Source organism: Oryctolagus cuniculus, chromosome 4, assembly GCF_964237555.1.
Source record: "Oryctolagus cuniculus chromosome 4, mOryCun1.1, whole genome shotgun sequence".
Lineage (NCBI taxonomy): Eukaryota > Metazoa > Chordata > Mammalia > Lagomorpha > Leporidae > Oryctolagus > Oryctolagus cuniculus.
The window spans coordinates 158,330,579-158,348,587 of NC_091435.1; positions in this window are offsets into that span (position 1 = coordinate 158,330,579).

An 18,009-nucleotide genomic window follows, 5' to 3' on the forward strand; every position below is an offset into this window, starting at 1 on the left:
AGAGAAATATGCCCTCCTTTTTTTTCCCTCTAGGTTAGTAGTTACAGTGTCCTCCATTGGGTTCCAAGCCAGACTCATGCCAGGCTCTTTGCACAGTTTTATTGCCAGTGGCTTTGGCTGCTGCAATCTGGTCTCACCTCATTCCAAAGCTGATGCTGAGGCTCTTGGCTGCTGGGGTCCTGAGTTGTGCACATCCCCATCCTCTACGTAGGTCCAAGTGTCCCTCTAATTTGTGTAGTGTCTCCTTTGCCATTTTCCCCCAACTCTTCCCTTAGATTGCACTCTACTTTTTTTTTTTTAAATTATCTTTCTCTAGACTAGAGCAGTGAGCTCCATCCCTATTCTGCCATCTTGAAAACTCATCTTCTTTTAATTAAAAAAGGGAAAACATTAGAGTCAACAAATTTCACCAAGAATATAATAATGAATATAGTTTGAATTAGAATTTCTAGTAATTTTTATTTTAAAAATGGATAACTCTTTGTCAAAAATCACATAAAGTATAAAGTCTCATGAACCTGTGAACTTTCTTTATGGTAACAGCAAAAATCAAAGAATACATTTTTTAAAAGATTTATTTATTTATTTGAAAGGTAGAGTTACACAGAGGCAGAGAGAGAGAAAATGTTTCACCCACTGGTTCACTCCCAACAGCCATCGTTGGGCTGATCTGAAGCCATGAGCCAGGAGCTTCTTTCAGGTACAGGGGCCCAAGGACTTGGGCCATCTTCTACTGCTTTCCCAGATTATAGAAGAGAGCTTGATCAAAAGTGGAATAGCCAGGACTCGAACTGGCACCCAAATAGGATCAGCCCAAGGATACATTATTTTCTTAAAGTCACCTCTCAAAAATTTTCTGTCAAACCTTGATGAACCTTGTTTTTTCCTGAATTTTCCTCCATTTTCAGCATCAAATTAGTTAACTTTTCCTCCTCTATTTCTTCTTAAGTGACTTCTTTTGAAAGAATGAACTTTTATTATGTGCAAACTCTACCCTTTTTTGCACCATTACTGCCTAATACAATTCTCAACACTTACAGTACTGCATTCATTTTGCTGACTAAATTACTATGAGAATTTGAACTATTACAAAGATCTTCTCATCCATAAATGATGACTTGATATTCAGTTGACCAATTCATCAGCTGCATCAAGTTGAGTAGGACTCCATAACCTCATTTAGAAAATTATTGTTCAAATTTATGTAGCTTACAAAATGCCCAATTAATTCTCAAGATGTAATTTATTCCTTGGAAGAATCCATCTTATTAAATTTATGTTCCTTCAAATTAAAAGATTATTTTAAAATAAAGGATGCTGCACACTCAATATCTCTTTGTTCTACAGATGAGATGTCACAAATGTGGCTGTAATTACCTTAATAATACTTTTCTACAGGGTTTTATAGTTTATAAAGCACTTCCACACTTGTCAACATACAATTCCTGTAAGCCAGCTAGCCCGATATTATTGACTTTCTCTCATAGTGTAAAAAAATGTTGACTTGGGGAAATAAATCTATTTTTATAGGTCAAATAGGTACCCCGTGCAGAGCTGGCACTTGTTCCAATTCTGTTTCATGATTCCACCATGTCTTTCCCCCATCAACATTTTTTGTTGTTTTATATACATCATATAAGATTATACACATGCACAAAGTTTTGTCATAAACTAATGGAATGTCACTTTTGTAGAACTTTTGATAGCAAGAGAAAACTACCCAATTTACTGCATACATCTTGGCTACTGCAGCGACAACTTTCCCAAGTTACTTACACAGTGAATAATGCCGAATTGATCAAGGCGATAGAGACAGTGGGAGATAGAAGTGTGACACTCTGCCCTTTGAAGCATCACCTCTTTCCTTACTTCCACGTTGTATACCTCGGACTTAAGAAAGTAAATCAGCAAGCTCAGTGTTAGCCAGCAGGCTTGTAAATGAGTAAAAGGGAAAAGGAATCATTGTCCTCCAGGACCGTACACGTGAAAACCAGAGAGGGTGATGCAAAGCTCTGCCTTTATCACAGGCCCACATGCCAATGTATTAGCAATGGCTATAAAGAGAAATGAGCAAAGACAACTTAACAGATCTTAATTTGAATTTACCTCCTGCAGGCCTGACAAATCAATATATCCCAATAAAATAAAACATAAGTGGCAGAACATATAGAAAAACCACATTTTAAGGCCACAAGGGACAGTCAGGCAGTGGTTGTTGTCTAGAAATTTCAGTTATGACATCATTGAATTGGGTTCTCTTTGCTGCTACCTTTATTTTAAAATCTTGATGAAAGCAAAAAGAAAGGGGAAAAAAAAGACTTTATTGTCAAAAAAAGGACTTCCAGACAAGTCATCAGAACTCTGAAGAATCTTAGAAGCACTTGAGGTCGGCGCCGCAGCTCACTAGGCTAATCCTCCACCTGTGGCACTGGTACCCCAGGTTCTAGTCCTGGTTGGGGCACCGGTTCTGTCCCGGTTGCTCCTCTTCCAGTCCAGCTCTCTGCTGTGGCTTGGGAGTGCAGCGGAGGATGACTCAGGTCCTTGGGCTCTGCACCCACATGGGAGACCAGGAGGAAGCACTTGGCTCCTGGCTTCGGATTGGCACAGCGCGTCATCCATAGTGCCCATTTGGGGGGTGAACCAACGGAAGGAAGACATTTCACTCTGTTTCTCTCTCTCTGTCTCCCTCTATCTCACTGTCTAATTCTGTCTGTCAAAAAAAAGAAAAAAAGAAAGAAGCACTTGAAAACACTCATTAAATAACAATATTGCAAAGAAACCCAGAAGAGAGGTTATGTTCTGGATAGTTAATAAATGTCCAATATATAAAGCTGCATTAATTGTTTTGAGTGTTTTTGAACAACTTCCATCAGAAAAGGATAGATATATAGATAGATAGATAATTTGATAGATAATAGTTTAACTGAGCAAGATGCTTTAATCCTCTGAACCCCAGTATCTTCATTCCTGGATTTTTCAATATGTTCCTTTAGAATTCCTCTCATAGAAAATTATGCAAATAAAGCAGAGAATATTTCATATTTCTGTTTTTTTTTTACTTTTGTAAAGATTTATTTAAAAGTCTGAGCTAGAAAGAGAGAGAGAAGGACTTTTTCATCAAATAGGTCATTCTCCTAATGGCCACAACAGCCAGGTCTGTGCCAGGCTGAAGTCTGGAACCAGGAACTCCACCTGTGTCTCCTACATGCGTAACAAGTGGCTAAGTACTTGGGACATTATCCACATTATCAGGACACTTTATCAGAAGTGGAGCGGCCTGTACTCAAACCAGCACTCTGACATGGGATGATATGTTGCAAGTGGTGGCTTAACTCACCGGGCCACAATGCCAGCCTCTTATTTAACTTTTTCTAAAATAAAAGGATTAGAACTTAAACTTAATAGACAGATTCTCTTATTAAAAATCCCTAACATGAGAGCTCACATAAGGCATTCAAGACTACACAATTATCAAGTGCTCTCTCACCAAACCCATATGTTTATGCCCGAATCATACAAACACCGTAGCCCTATCAGCAAGATAAAGGAGAAAAGAAGTAAGGAAGGAATCTTTTGCTGCGGATTGAAAGTCAAGAGATGGAACTCTAGTTTAGATGAAGGTTTTTGTATTCTCATGTAGCAAATAAAAGAAAATAGATGCCATGGTCCAGTACTCGGGAACTACTGTGAAAAAGAGAAGCCCTCAGGAAACAGCTTGTGGGTCTTCTCAACACATTGGGTAATAAAACCAAGCACATGACACATCCAGCTGGTTCCTTATCTGGTTTTATGGACTCAGGAGTGGAGTTGCATCGAGTGGTGTGTGCCTGCAAATTTTTCTGACTCTGAACCACTAGGCATTTGACCTAGCGGTTAAGATGCAGGTTGACCACCCACATCCCACATCAGGGTGCCCGATGTACAGTCTCTGCTGTGTTCCAATTTCCAGCTTCCTTTCCATGTGCACTCTTGGAGACAGCAGGTGATGACTCATGCCACCCCTGTGGGAAACCCGGATGACAGTTCCTGCTTCAGCTTGTCCCAAGACAGAGTTCCCCAGTTGGGCCACAGGTGGTACAGCTTTGGGAAGACAAGAGGCATCACGAAATGGCAGGAGAGGGCTTAGATTCTGAAATTTCAAAGGCCAACAGAAGCCAAAGGGACATGAGTAATGGTTTATGTGTAGTCCTGGAGATTCAGGAACTAACAAGGAGGCGAGAAAGTGCACACAATGAAAACTACGATTCGGAGCTTAAGAGAAGAGAGGCAATGGCCCACATCTAGCAGAAGTCAAGCACTGAAAGGGAGAGAACTTAATCATGAAGATTTTTTAATTTAAAATTAAATGAAACTAAAAATTCAGCTATTTAATCTCACTAGCCACAGAGCAAGTACTCCATAACTGAAGTGGAGAACAGCTACCATATTGAAGAATGCAGATAAAGAACACTCCCTGCATAGAAGGTTCTATTAGACAAATTCATCTGTAAGTGACCTTTCTTAGGAACAGGAAACCATGGCCAAGAGACACTTGAGTTAAATAGGCAGGAATTTTAATGAAGCCTACATTGAGTATTTGCTGAGGAAATAATTTTCCAATAAATAGGAGTGAAAAATACTAGAATTTTCACTTTATAAACAGATGGGAGCTAAAGGTATGAAGTACTGAAGTGTAATTGGTAAGGTGACCCTTAAAGCACAAGCCTAGACTGTTCCAAATGCTTTGGTAATGACATCCAGATGCTCTAGTAATAATAATGAATATGACAGGGCAAAATTACATTTGTTCACCTACAGTCACACTTCCATAGCTAGAATTAGACTGTACTACAACTGGGTGTTTTAAAAAATTGCTTGTATGTGTAACTTTCTTTTAATGCATTTCAAATGAGATCTAAGACACATCTTGACAATGTCTTTCAGGCCCTACACCCTCCCCCAAATATAGGTTCTGAAAAATAAACATATGTATTAATAACCCTGGAATTATAAACTAAGAATTCACTTACCTTAAATGCTAATGATGTCTTAACAAATGAGAAATGTTTCTAACAGTAAAGACCTACAGTGTTCAATGTTAATGAATCTAATTTTTTAAAGTAATTTGACACAAGGAAAATATTGTTAAGCCCTAAAATTATTTTGTTTTAGAACAGTATTTGCTTTATTACACATCAGAAAGCATTTTTTTGAATAATTCTTTTTAAGCAACAGAAATCAATATAATTAAACAATATTCAAACTAAGTTTTAGGAATGTCCCCTGATACCAATATCTAGTTCAATTAACACAGTTATATGTTAGTAGTATACCCTATATAATCCATTTTTTTTTCCTGTGGAAGTACTGTACCCTATATAATCCATTTTTTTTTTTCCTGTGGAAGTACTGTATCCAACATTTATGCACAAAGCAGTAGTAATCAATGTCTGTGATTCACCTAGACTGCCGGTACATCTTACTCAGATGCGTTGAAATAGAGTTTACACCTGACCCCAAGGACAGACAAATGTTTGAAACCAGTGACAAGATGTGAAGATTTTAGGGGCTGGCATTGTAGTATAGGGTTGAGTCCCTGTCTATGTTGCTGACATCCCACAATGGAACTGGTTCAAGTCCTAGTTGTTCCACTTTGGATCCACCTCCCTATTGGTGCACCTGGGATAGCAGTGGAAGATGGCCAAAACACTTAGGTCTCTGTACCCACGTGGCATGTGAGAGACCCAGAAGAAGCTGCTGGCTACTGGCTTTGGCTTGGTCCATCAGTGGTCATTGTGACCATTTGGGTATTGGGCAACAGATAAAGGATATCTCTCTTTCTCTCTCCCTCTCCCTCTGTAACTCTGCCTTTCAATAAATAAAAAAAAATCTTTAAAAGAAATATACTTTTTATCAGTTAATCCTCATCCATGCAAGTGAATGCAAATTTATTAATATAATACAAATACTAGGTATGCATGATATAATCTAAGATGCATACCATATATTTGGTTAAAATAGAACTAATAAAACAAAATAAAGGGAATTATTTTCTATGCAGAAATCAGATTTAAAGAAATAAATATCTGTCCCATAATCATAAATAAATATTTTTCTTAGCTAACTATCCATTGTTTTGGTTTTTTTTTTTTTTTTTTTTTTTTTTTTTTTTTTTTGACAGGCAGAGTTAGACAGTGAGAGAGAGAGAGACAGAGAGAAAGGTCTTCCTTCCATTGCTTCACCCCCAATGGCCGCTGCGGCCAGCACACTGTGGCCATCACACCGTGCTGATCCAAAGCCAGGAGCCAGGTGCTTCTCCTGGTCTCCCATGGGGTGCAGGGCCCAAGCACTTGGGCCATCCTCCACTGCACTCCTGGGCCACAGCAGAGAGCTGGACTGGAAGAGGAGCAACCTGGACAGAATCCAGTGCCACAACCGGGACTAGAACCCAGTGTGCCAGTGCCACAGGCAGAGGATTAGCCTATTGAGCCGAGGCTCCGGCCTATCTTTTGGTTTTAAGTGACATTGAGATAAACAAATTAATGTGTTCATTTCATTCATTTAACAATCATCAGTTAAGTACCAATTATTGGCTACGCAAAAGAAAAAAGAGGTAATTCAGCAGGTAAACTTTAAAGTGCTGGTGGAAAAGAAAAAAGTGATTGAAAACAAGTTGCTGAGTGTAGACCTGCTTTCAGTGGACATCGGAGCAAACATTCAAATGTAGAAGGTGAGGGTGATGGACATGTGGGTAAAGAGTATCACAGAGAGACAAAAAAATATCCTACATGGAGGATCTCTGTGAGACCTCAGAGGAAAGAAAGGGTCATCAAAGAAGGAGACACTCTTCTCTGAAGGGAGGACAGAACATCCTCTTTGCTCATGGCCGGGTCCAAATACCGACGGAGTCTATGTTCACAAAAAGCTTCCATAGCCTTGGCAGGTTATGGCAAGAGCCTTGGATGACCACTGACATAAAAATGTTAATTGTTAAAGGAACAACAGGAGTTACTATGCACTTGCTCCCCAGGTAGGACCTCTGTCTCTATCGCATTGTAATATGAGAATCAACTGCAAATTCTCTCCCCAAACTGTACTCTATATGTTGTGTGTGGGCGTGGGGGCATTTTTGAAGTCTATGATTAGCCTGTGTATATAAAGTCATACTAACAATGATCCATAATGAAGAAGGCGATGGGAGAAGGAATGGGAGGTGGGATGGGAGCTGGGTGGGGGGTATGGGGAAAAGAACCACTATATTCTTAAAGTTGTATCTATGTAAAAATATATTCATTAAATAAAAATTTTAAAAAAGAGTATCTTACAGAGAAAGAAAAGCCAATGAAAAGACTTCACAATGGGAATATGTGCAAAATATTACAAGAGGAGGAGTACACCAGTGTGGTGGGTGCCAGATGAGTGTGACAAAGAGATTATAAAAAGGAGTCAGAGAGTCAGGGCCAGTGCTGTGGCACAGCAGGTGAAGCAGCTGCTTGGGAATCACATGTTCCATCCTGGAGCTCCAGTCTGCATCCCGGCTACTCTGCCCTTCTGACCCAGCTTTCTGCTAATGTGTCTGAGAAAAGCACATGATGGCCCAATTACCTGACTACTTGCCACCCATGTAGGACACCCTCAAGGAGTTCCCGGCTCCTGGCTTCTTCTGCCTGGCCTAATCTCAGATGTTGCAAGCATTTGGGGAGTGAACCATGGAATGGAGAATCTCTCTCTCTCTCTCTCTCTCTTTCTCTCTCTCCCTTTCTCTCCCTCTCTCTGTCATTGCCTTTCAGATAAATAAATAAATCTAAAATAAAAAGAACCCAGGGCAGTAATAGGAAGCTGGATCACGTAAAACCTTGCAGGTCACCCTAGGTAAACTTTGCTTTTAATAGGGAAGAAATGGGAAGCCATTGCCAGTTTGATCTGAGACACTATTGGACATTATCTTTAAAAAGATCACTCTAGTTTCTTCACTGAGAATAGACTGTAAGGGTGCAGAGAATGAAGCAGAAAGCCCAGGCACAATGCCATTGCAGTAATCCAGGAGTGAAATGATGTTGCATATGGCAGAAATAAATGTGATAAAAAGAGTGGTTAGAAAAGTTTTCTGATGTCAATTATCAATAATATGACATTATAAACTGATAAATTATTTCCATATATAAATTCATGGTAGGTATACTGATAGGATGTCTGATTATAATATTTGGAATAGACTGTTCTAGTCTTCTCCAGCAGTCAATAGATATTCTATGCCATGCAGAAGGAAGGCCAGAGCCTTAAACAAATCAAGAAACTCTTTAAAAGGATGATGTTCATTTGTGACCAAAGCCACTTTTACAGCTTTCATATGGACATGAGGAAATGAACATTGTAACCTTATATGCTGGCTGCAGTTGGCCCTTAGGTATTAACAATAGTAAATGAAAATGCATCACAACTTTTGCTAATTTCATTTACTAATATTAATAGCCAGGGTTTCAATTTTCTAATTGAAGTGCTCCTTGTCCCAAGGATACAATAGATTCCTAATTGATCCATTTTTCAGGTTATGTACTTGTGCTCAGTTTGATATTATCTTTTAATGGCTGAAACTGTTTTGCATCTTCCCCTTGAGAATATCTGAACCCTGCCTCTCATAAAAGCCTTTGGTAGTCTTCCTAGGATCTTGGCCTTGCAGAAGAAACTGACAATCTCTAAAGGAGAAAACCATTTGATAAAATAAAGAATATATGTTAGGTATCTATTATTGATAGATGTAAAATACATACTAAAAACCAAAAATAAGCCCATCTTAATATTTATTAATATTTATAGAAAAGCCCTTCACTCGACCCAGGTTCCAAAGTAACCACTGCTGTTGAGGGGATGGCCAAGTAGAGCCAGCAACACTGCAGGCAGAACTGTAAATTTACTTTCCAGATGTCAGACACCCAGGGCCTGTCCCCATCTGAACCCCGCTCAAGTCTGCTGGGACAGCTGGTCGACCCACTGGGACCCAGCTCTCCTCCCAGGCCAGCTGGGTAACAGAAGTCAACAGGGTGTCTTTCCTAAGGAGTTTCACACCTCCTTTTTGATGCCTCTGCCTCATACCTGGCCAAATCTTAACGCCCTCCTGTCAGTTTCTATTTGCCCCCTAATGGGAAAACTTCCTCCGGGTTTAGACAGCTCTTTTCTTTACCCCTCTAAGAGTGACTCTGTCCTTTGTTTTAGACCCTGTGAGTTTAATCTGCTTGTTGAATTTGTTTTCGTCAGACTTGAAACAGTGAAATTCTAGATGACCATGCACATGAAACCTCAGATGGAAGCAGTTTCTGCAAGCTGGCACCTCGTCCCCCTGGAGAGGCCACCTCCTGCTGGAACCCTGACTTGGCTGCCATTCCCTACTCTACCCCTACTCAACTTGAAGAAGCCAGAGCATCTGCCCATTCTGAAGTAGGCAGGCATACAAGATAAAATAGATTAGGTTTGTGAGCTGGAAGACCACGTCTTTACCATGCCCCTGTGTGACCTCATGCCCTACCTGATATCTTCACCACGCCCCTGTATGACCTCATCCCCCTACCTGGCAACACCTGGTTGCCCACCAGCCAATCAGGTTAATTAACCACTCCCCTTTGGAAGTGAGTTAAAAGCCTGGGACAGTGTGTGTCCAGCCCTGCTCTTTGGCCTTGGCCTTTTGCCAGGAGGGGGTTTACTGTAGCCCTGCGCCTCCAGGGCACATGGCCTCTGGGGCACCCACCCTAGGCCTCCTGGCTTAGATGCTCCTCCATGCGGCTGGTACCTGGTGCTTGGTATGAACCCATATTTACCACTCTCTTAAATAAAGCTCTCAATCTCCTATGCACCTTTCTTACTAAATAAAGGCTTAAAATGTACCATGCTGCCTCGTTTATCTGTGCCGGTATTTAGAATTCTTCTCTAAATATTAGGCAAGAACCCTCTCTGGCTTATTAATATTGGGAATTTATTAATAAGCATATGGTGAAATCCTATGGCACCCCAAATTCCGGTAGCATATGTGGCACCCAAGATGGTGCTTCTGGGGAACTTTAAGGGGCCACATTTTTGTATAAATTTTAGGGGGTCATGTACGATTTCAATACCCCATAACAGAAGCAGGGTCCACTGTTCTGGGGGAGAGAATGTGAGAAGTCAGACAGGTTAATAGGTAGTCAGGTTGGTCCTGATGGAAACTGAAGGTGCAAAATGCTTGTTTTCCCCAAAAGTTACCTTTAGGAAGGTCAAAAGTGCCAACCCCACTCCTTAGGAATTTCCAATTTTACCATGAGAATAGCAAGGGAGTGAGGCAGAGTTAGACAGTGAAAGAGAGAGAGACAGACAGAGAGAAAGGTCTTCCTTCCGTTGGTTCACCCCTCCAAATGGCCGTTATGGATAATGCACTGTGCCAATCCGAAGCCAGGAGCCAGGTGCTTCCTCCTGGTCTCCCATGTGGGTGCAGGGCTCAAGGACTTGGGCCATCCTCCACTGCCTTCCCGGGCCACAGCAGAGAGCTGGACTGGAAGAGGAGCAACCGGGACAGAATCCAGCGCCCCGACCGGGACTAGAACCCGGTGTGCCGGTGCCATAGGTAGAGGATTAGCCTAGTGAGCCGCGACGCCGGCCAAGCCCCTTCAGGTTTTGCCCACTTGGAATCCTCCTCTTGGCCATTCTGCCAGGAGGTCTCACTTAAATAAATCTTGCTTGTAGATAAAAAAGAAAAAGAATAAATCTGTCAACACACTTCCTTTCATCACAATGATTTCAGAATGAATTTGAAAGGTAGCTTGGATACTCATTTAAAAGCAATAAAAATGTGAAAACATATTAAAAGTATAGTTAGTATATGTATGCCAAATGTATTAATTTCTGAAATTTATTAGATAGAAAGGAAAACAATTTTATTTTTTTAAAAAATAAAAGGTTAATTATTTGATAGACAGAATGGCAAACAGAGAAAGGAAGAGAGAGAACTTCCATTTTCTGGTTCACTCCCCAAATGGCCATTAATGGCCAGAGCTGGTCCAGGTCAAAGCCAGGAGCTAAGAAATCCATTCAATTGCCTACGTGGGTGGCAGAGACCAAAGCACTTGATTCATATCCACTGTTTTTCACAAGCACATTAGCGGGGAGCTGAAGTGGAAGCGGAGAAGCCAGGATTCCAACCAGCATTCCAACAAGGGATGCTGGCAACCAAGAGGCTGCTTAACCCACAGCACCACAACACAAGCCCTTGGGCAAACAATTTTCTTTGTAAAGATAAGATATATACACAAATAGCTTATAAAATAAGGTATAAAGTCTTTTGCATCCAGAACTACTATAAGAAATAATGAAAAAAACTAGTTGTGAAAATTAGGTTGATACATATAGGTTATAACATAATTGGAAGGATTTCATATTTGAAAGCAGAAAATCCTCACCAAAAAAATAAAAAATAAAAAAAAAGATTAATGTGAAGATAGAAAACCAAGCAATAGAGTATATAGGCAGCAGCCTGGCTCCCCCAGAAATCACAGGCACATGTCTGCAGGGGAATGGAGAGTTAATGTATTGTATTATTAAAATGAGAATAATCAGTAAAATTTCATGCTGAAAGTCTGCTGCAAAGAAATATGTGCAAAGGTAAAGGTATTAAAAAATAGGCTCTTAGTGCTGTTTCTTGCTGTTTTTAGTTATTTCTGAAAAGCAAACCATGGAAGAAAATAGATCAGCACATTGACTTTGTGGTGGGGGTTTAATAAATTCCTATTCATTTCATTAATGACTGGAGGCTGAATCCTTATAATGAGATCAGCTGAGGCATCCAAAGAGGAAAGATAAACCATCCACCATTTCTTTTCCTAGATGCCAAAGGTTTACAGCAAAAGCAAAGCTACCCAAAAGATAGTGAGTTTAATGAGAGAAGCCATTAACAGTTACGGGTATTGCATTCACATAAGAATCTTCATTATATATTCTAATATCCATGACTATGGTGAGTCATTTTTACCTGATTATTTTTCTTACAATGGGTTATGTTTCCCTACTTCTTTGCATGCCTTGTAATCTTTGATTGGATGACAGACATTGAGAATTTTGACTTGTTCAGAGTTGAATATTTTTATATTTTAATAGACATCAATCCACTCTTTGCTGGTATGAACTACTTAAAATAGCTTTCTCTTTTCAGGTCTTGTTTTATAATTTGTTAGGTAGGTCTTAATCAAAATTCAGTCTTCAGCTTGTTATTTTCCTCTGTTGAGGCAAGACACTCCTGAGTATGCTAATGATGAATTATTCATTTCTCCAACCCTGCTTGTTGGGACAGACACCATTCCTGGCAGTATTTGAGTGCTTGGCATGGTTTGACTTAATTCTTTCAGATGATTCCTTCTTCAGGCCTTGAATAATTTTCTCACTTAAATAAACCTCACTTAAATAAATGTGTTGATTAGTTCTCTACTAAATAGTCAAAACCCTCTGCATTTCTCTCGGGTTTTTAGTTCAGTTCTCTCCTCTCTTGAACTCTAGTTGCTTCAGTTTCCCAGACTCCAATCTGCAGCTCCTAACTTAGTGAGATCACCAAGCTCTGCCTGAGTTCCCCACCCCTGTGCCATAGCCTAGGCAGTCTTTCAAACCATGGCCATTAGGGACTTTATCATGTTTGTTTCCCCTTTCTTGGGAATCACTTTTGTAAAGCTGCCACAAAACACACCAAACACCAGAGTAAGGGAAAGAGTTTATTGGGGGAAACCCAACAGACTGGAGGGAAGGGGTGAAGAAGGAAAGAGGGAGGGGAGTGTAAAAGAGAGAGAGACAGAGAGAGAGAGGTCAGGAGATGGAGAGGAGAGAGAGACAGAGAGAGAGAAACAGAGAGAGCCACGTGTTCAGGAAGAGGTCCTTTTAAAACTTTGCCGGAGGGAAGGCAAGGAAGCAGGAGCAGGGAATCCCATTAGGATAGGGGTGTGGCTGATATCAGTGCTGGGGCCATGTGGCCACCTGGCTTCCAGCAATGGTGGCAGGGGGCTAGAGCCTAGGATGGTGTCAGGGTGTAAATAGCACCATAGATAAGACTGCACCATTTTACTAACAACTTTGTTATCTGAGGACCATTGTCTTAGAAAGCATTATTTCTTAGTTCTTTTATTTATTATACTATTGTTTTATCTTTTTTAATTTAGTCAAGAAAAACAAAGGTCAGAGAGAGAGAGTGTGTGTTCATTCACTGGTTCATATCTCCAAATACTCAAAATTGACAAGAATGGTCTGGGCCAGAGCTAGAAGCTGTGAATTCAATCCATGTCTCCCATTTGAGTAGGAATCCAACTACATGGGCCATTGCCTGCTACCTCCCAGGGTCTGCATCAGCAAGACACTGTAATGAAGGAATCAAATTCAAGTACTCTGATGTAGGTCACAAGGGTCTCATTCCCCAGGCCAAATGCACACACTTGCCTTAGTTGTTTTGCATGGGAATGTAAATATAATTCCCATTAATCTATATTTTTGTTGGAAGCTGAGGCCATGTTTGGGTTTTATATTTCAGATCTTTTATAAGGGTGGAGAGAGATTACAAAATAAAACCTAAAGAACTGGTCAGGGGACCTAAAGGCATGTCACATAAATGTGAACTAAACTATGATGGATCAAACAATTATTCTTACAACAGCAGCTATGTAGGCTGAACAAGATTCACATACAACATGAGAACTATAGGTGATAAAATTACACTGTATACGGTACTCTTACTAATTAAGTAGCTTTTCAACTGCTCTTGCTATAAAAGTAAAAAAAAAAAAAGAAGGATACATTAATTTGCTTTGTAACTTTTACTATAATTATCTTACAATATCATGTTGTAAAATTTAAATATACAAAATAAAATTTGTTTCAGTTTAAGGCAGACTGAATAAAATTGTGCATTGTGTGTGTGTATGTGTGTGTGTGTGTGTGTGTGTGTGTATGGAGGGAAAGAGAGAGAAAGAGAGGGAGAGAAGGATGACAGCAGAGTTCATATCAGAAACAATGAAAGCAAGACAAGAGTGGTAAACAATCTACAGTACTACAATCAAAAAAATATACAGACACATATATTACTAGGCTAACAGTAGTCAAAAGAAAGCTGAGGTAGATGTATTAGTATGAGATGAATTTTGAAACAAAGGATAATATTACTCAATAGCAGGGCTTCAAATTTAAATGAACCAATATTGGATGGAATGTAAGAAGAAATAGACAAATCCCCAATTATACTCATGATTTTAATACTCTTCCTCTATTTTTATTGAACAAGTAGAAAGAAATAAGTAAAGAAATAGCAATATTATAAAAAAAGTTGACCCAATTGAATATAAGTAATTTCTCTCCCCAACAACATCAGGACACAGTTTCTCAAGGTACACATTGAACATTTACCAACATATTCTTGATCATAAAACCAATCACCATAAATTTTCAATGACTCGAAGTCATAAAGGCATGTTCTTTGAGCAAAATGGAGCAAGTTAGGTATCAGTAATAGAAAGATGTCTGGAAAATCTCCAGACAATGATCAAAAAGGCAATTAATAAAGAAGTTAAACAATATTTTGAGCTGAATTAAAATAAAATATATGGGGCTGGCACTGTAGTGGAGTGGTTTAAGCTACTGTCTGTAAAGCCAGCATCCCTTACAGGCACTGGTTCAAGTCCCAGCTGCACCACTTCCAATAAAACTCCCTGCTAACACATCTGAGAGGTGCCCAAATGTTGGGGCACCTACCACCCATGTAGGAGACCAGATGGAGTTCCCAGCTCATGGCTTGAGCCTGGCCCAGCCTCAGCTGCTGCAGCCATTTGAAAAGTGAACCAACAGATGGAAGAGCTTTCTGTCTATCTCTATCACTCTGTCACTATCTCTGTCGTCATCTGCTCTATCTCTGTCAGTCTCTGTCTCTATCTCTGTCACTCTGCTTTTCAAATAAACCTTTTAAACAAAATAAATCTTTTAAATAAACCTTTTAAAACAAAAATAGGAAGTAAACTATACAAACTGCAGCTCTTATGGCCAATTGAAGAATGAAGCAGTGGGTGGTAGGGCTCTTTTTTTCTCTCTCTGCCTGCTATGTATCCCTGCCTTTCAAATAAACAAAAAAATAAATAAATCTTTAAAATAAAATATAGCAGAATTTGTAGGATGCTACTAAAGTTGTACTTAGAGGAAACTTTGTAATAATCAACAGTGATAGTAATAAAGAAGAAAAAGATCAGTGATCTCATTTTATACCTTAAGTAGAAACATAAAGATAAAAATAGATCAATGTAGATCAAAGATCCAATTTCATAAAGATCAAAGTTGAAATCAATGAAATACAAAATACAAAATATACAAAATGACTAAATCAAATGCTGGTCCTTTAAGATCAATGGCCTTAATAAACTGTATGCAGAGTGATTAGAGTGAGAAAAAGACAAAAGTGATCAATATCAAGGAGAGAGGGAATATTATCAGATTCAAAAGAAACTAACAAGATAAGTGAGCTTCATTAACAACTTGTGCCTACAAATTTGATAACTTGAATGAAATTGATACAATCTATGGAGGACAATATTATAATGCATGTACATATATTTAATTCTTTATATGGGGAAATAGAATAACCTTATATATATTAAAGAAATATAACTTGTAGTTTTAAATATTTATCAAAATGAGAACTTAGAACAATATGCCTTTATGTTTTTAAATTACTGTACTTTTCAAAATTTTTATTAACATGTAATACTTGTGCAATACTTCAATACATATGCACAACATGTAAGGATCAAACCAGGGAACTAGCCTTTCCCTTTCCCTATCATTCTCATGTTTCTGGAACCTATGGTTTACTTTCTTTCAGCTCATTATATGATGTATAATACATGATTATAAACCACAGGCACATGACTACATTGTGGAACATTAGAAATTAGAAACTGGTAAATCTATCTGGCTGTGTTTTGGTTTGTTATCCAATCTTCTCTACCAACCCTCTCCCCACTCTTCCCAGTCTGTAGTTATCAGTATTTAAAGTTAGTATGTGTTGTGTGTGTATGTATCCAAATATATATATATATATATGTATATATATACACACATATATACATATATATATTCCTACATATGAGAGAGAACATATGATATTTGTCTTTCTATATTGAGTTTATTTCCCTTAACATAGTGATCTACAGTTTGCCCATTTTACTGCAATACCAGAATGTCATTTTTTATGACTGAGTAATATTTCTCTGTATATCAACCACCTTTACTAATTGGCATGCCCACCAACAGTATAAAGCATTCCCTTTTCCAAACATCCTCATCTGCATTTGTTATGTATTTCCTCAATTCCTTCCACATTGAATATGTTAAAAATCAACTAAAAATTAAAAAATAAATAAATAAAATGGCCATCCTAATTGGAATTAGATGATATGTCATTGAGGTTTTGATTTACATTTCCCTGATGGCTAGCAGCATTGAGCAATTTTTCATATGCTTGTCGGACATTTGTATTACTTCTTTTGAGAAATGTCCACTCATATCCTTTGCCCATGTCATTGTTTTAGTGTATTATAATTCCCTTCAATTTATTTTATAACAATTTAAAATAAAGTTTAATACAACACTGTATTTTCAGCAAAACTATTTTTTCTAATCTATAAACATTGACAGTCTTTCCATTTATGTGTCTTCATCAATTACTTTTATTACTGTTTCATAGTTTTCACTGTAGATGTCTTTCTTTTATCGCCCTAGTTAAATTTATTGCAAAGTATTTTATTTTTATGTAGTTGTTATAAATGGGATTGCTTTTTATAATCTTAGTGAATTTGCTATTGGTATATAAAAATGCTACGGATTTTTGTGTGTTGATTCTTTCGTCCTGAAACTTTACTGATAATTTATCAGTTATGTTATTTAGTGAGAGGCAGTGGACAGCACAGAAATACAAAGGACTGTTAGAGATTACTATGAACAACCTTATGGCATCAAATTTGATAACCTAAAAGAAATGAATAAATTCTGAGACATATATACCTTACCAAGATTGAATCATAAGAAAATAGATTAAATAGACCAATAATGCATAGTGAGATTGAATCAGTAATAATAATAATAATAAATCTCACATCAAAGAATAACCCAGGACCAGGTGACTTCACTGCCGAATCTATCAAACATACAAAGAAGAATTAACACCAATCCTCCTTAAATTATTTCAAAAAATGAAAGAAGAGGGAATTCTTCCAGGTTCATTCAATCAGGTCAGCATTATCTTGATAATAAAACCCAATAAGAATACAACAACAAAAAGAAAGCTACAGACCAATATTATTGATGAACATAGAGGCAAAAAAAAATATTAGCAAGTTGAATCCAACAGACATTTTAAAAGATCAGTCACCATGATCAGCAGAGATTTATCCCAGGAATGCAAAGATGGCTCAACATGTACAAATCAATAAATGTGAAACATCACAGGAAGGACGAAAACCACACGAGCGTATCACTAGTTACATAAAGGGCATTTGATAAAATTCAACACCCCTTCTTGATAACTCTGAACAAATTAGGTATAGAAGGAACATACCTTAAAAAATAAAAACCATATGTAACAAGACAACAGCTAACATCATATTGAATCAGAAATGCTAAAGACTTTCTCTCCAAGGTCTAGAACAAGACAAAGAATCTCACTTTCATCACTTTTTATTCAATATAGTAATTGAAGCCCCACCTAGAACAACTAATAGAAAGAAATAAAAAGCATTCAAATTAGAAAGGATAAAGTCAAATTTACACTGTCTGCCAATGACATGATAATACAACTAGAAAACCCAAAGGGTATTACCAAAAACTTGAAAAAATGAATAAATTCAGCAAGGTGGTAGGATATACAGTCAATATACAAAATCAGTAGCATTGTTTAACACCAATACAGAATCATCTGAAAAATAAAACAAAAAAGTAGTACCATAATATCATTTTTGATGTCTATAAAAATGTAAAATATCTGGGAATAAATTT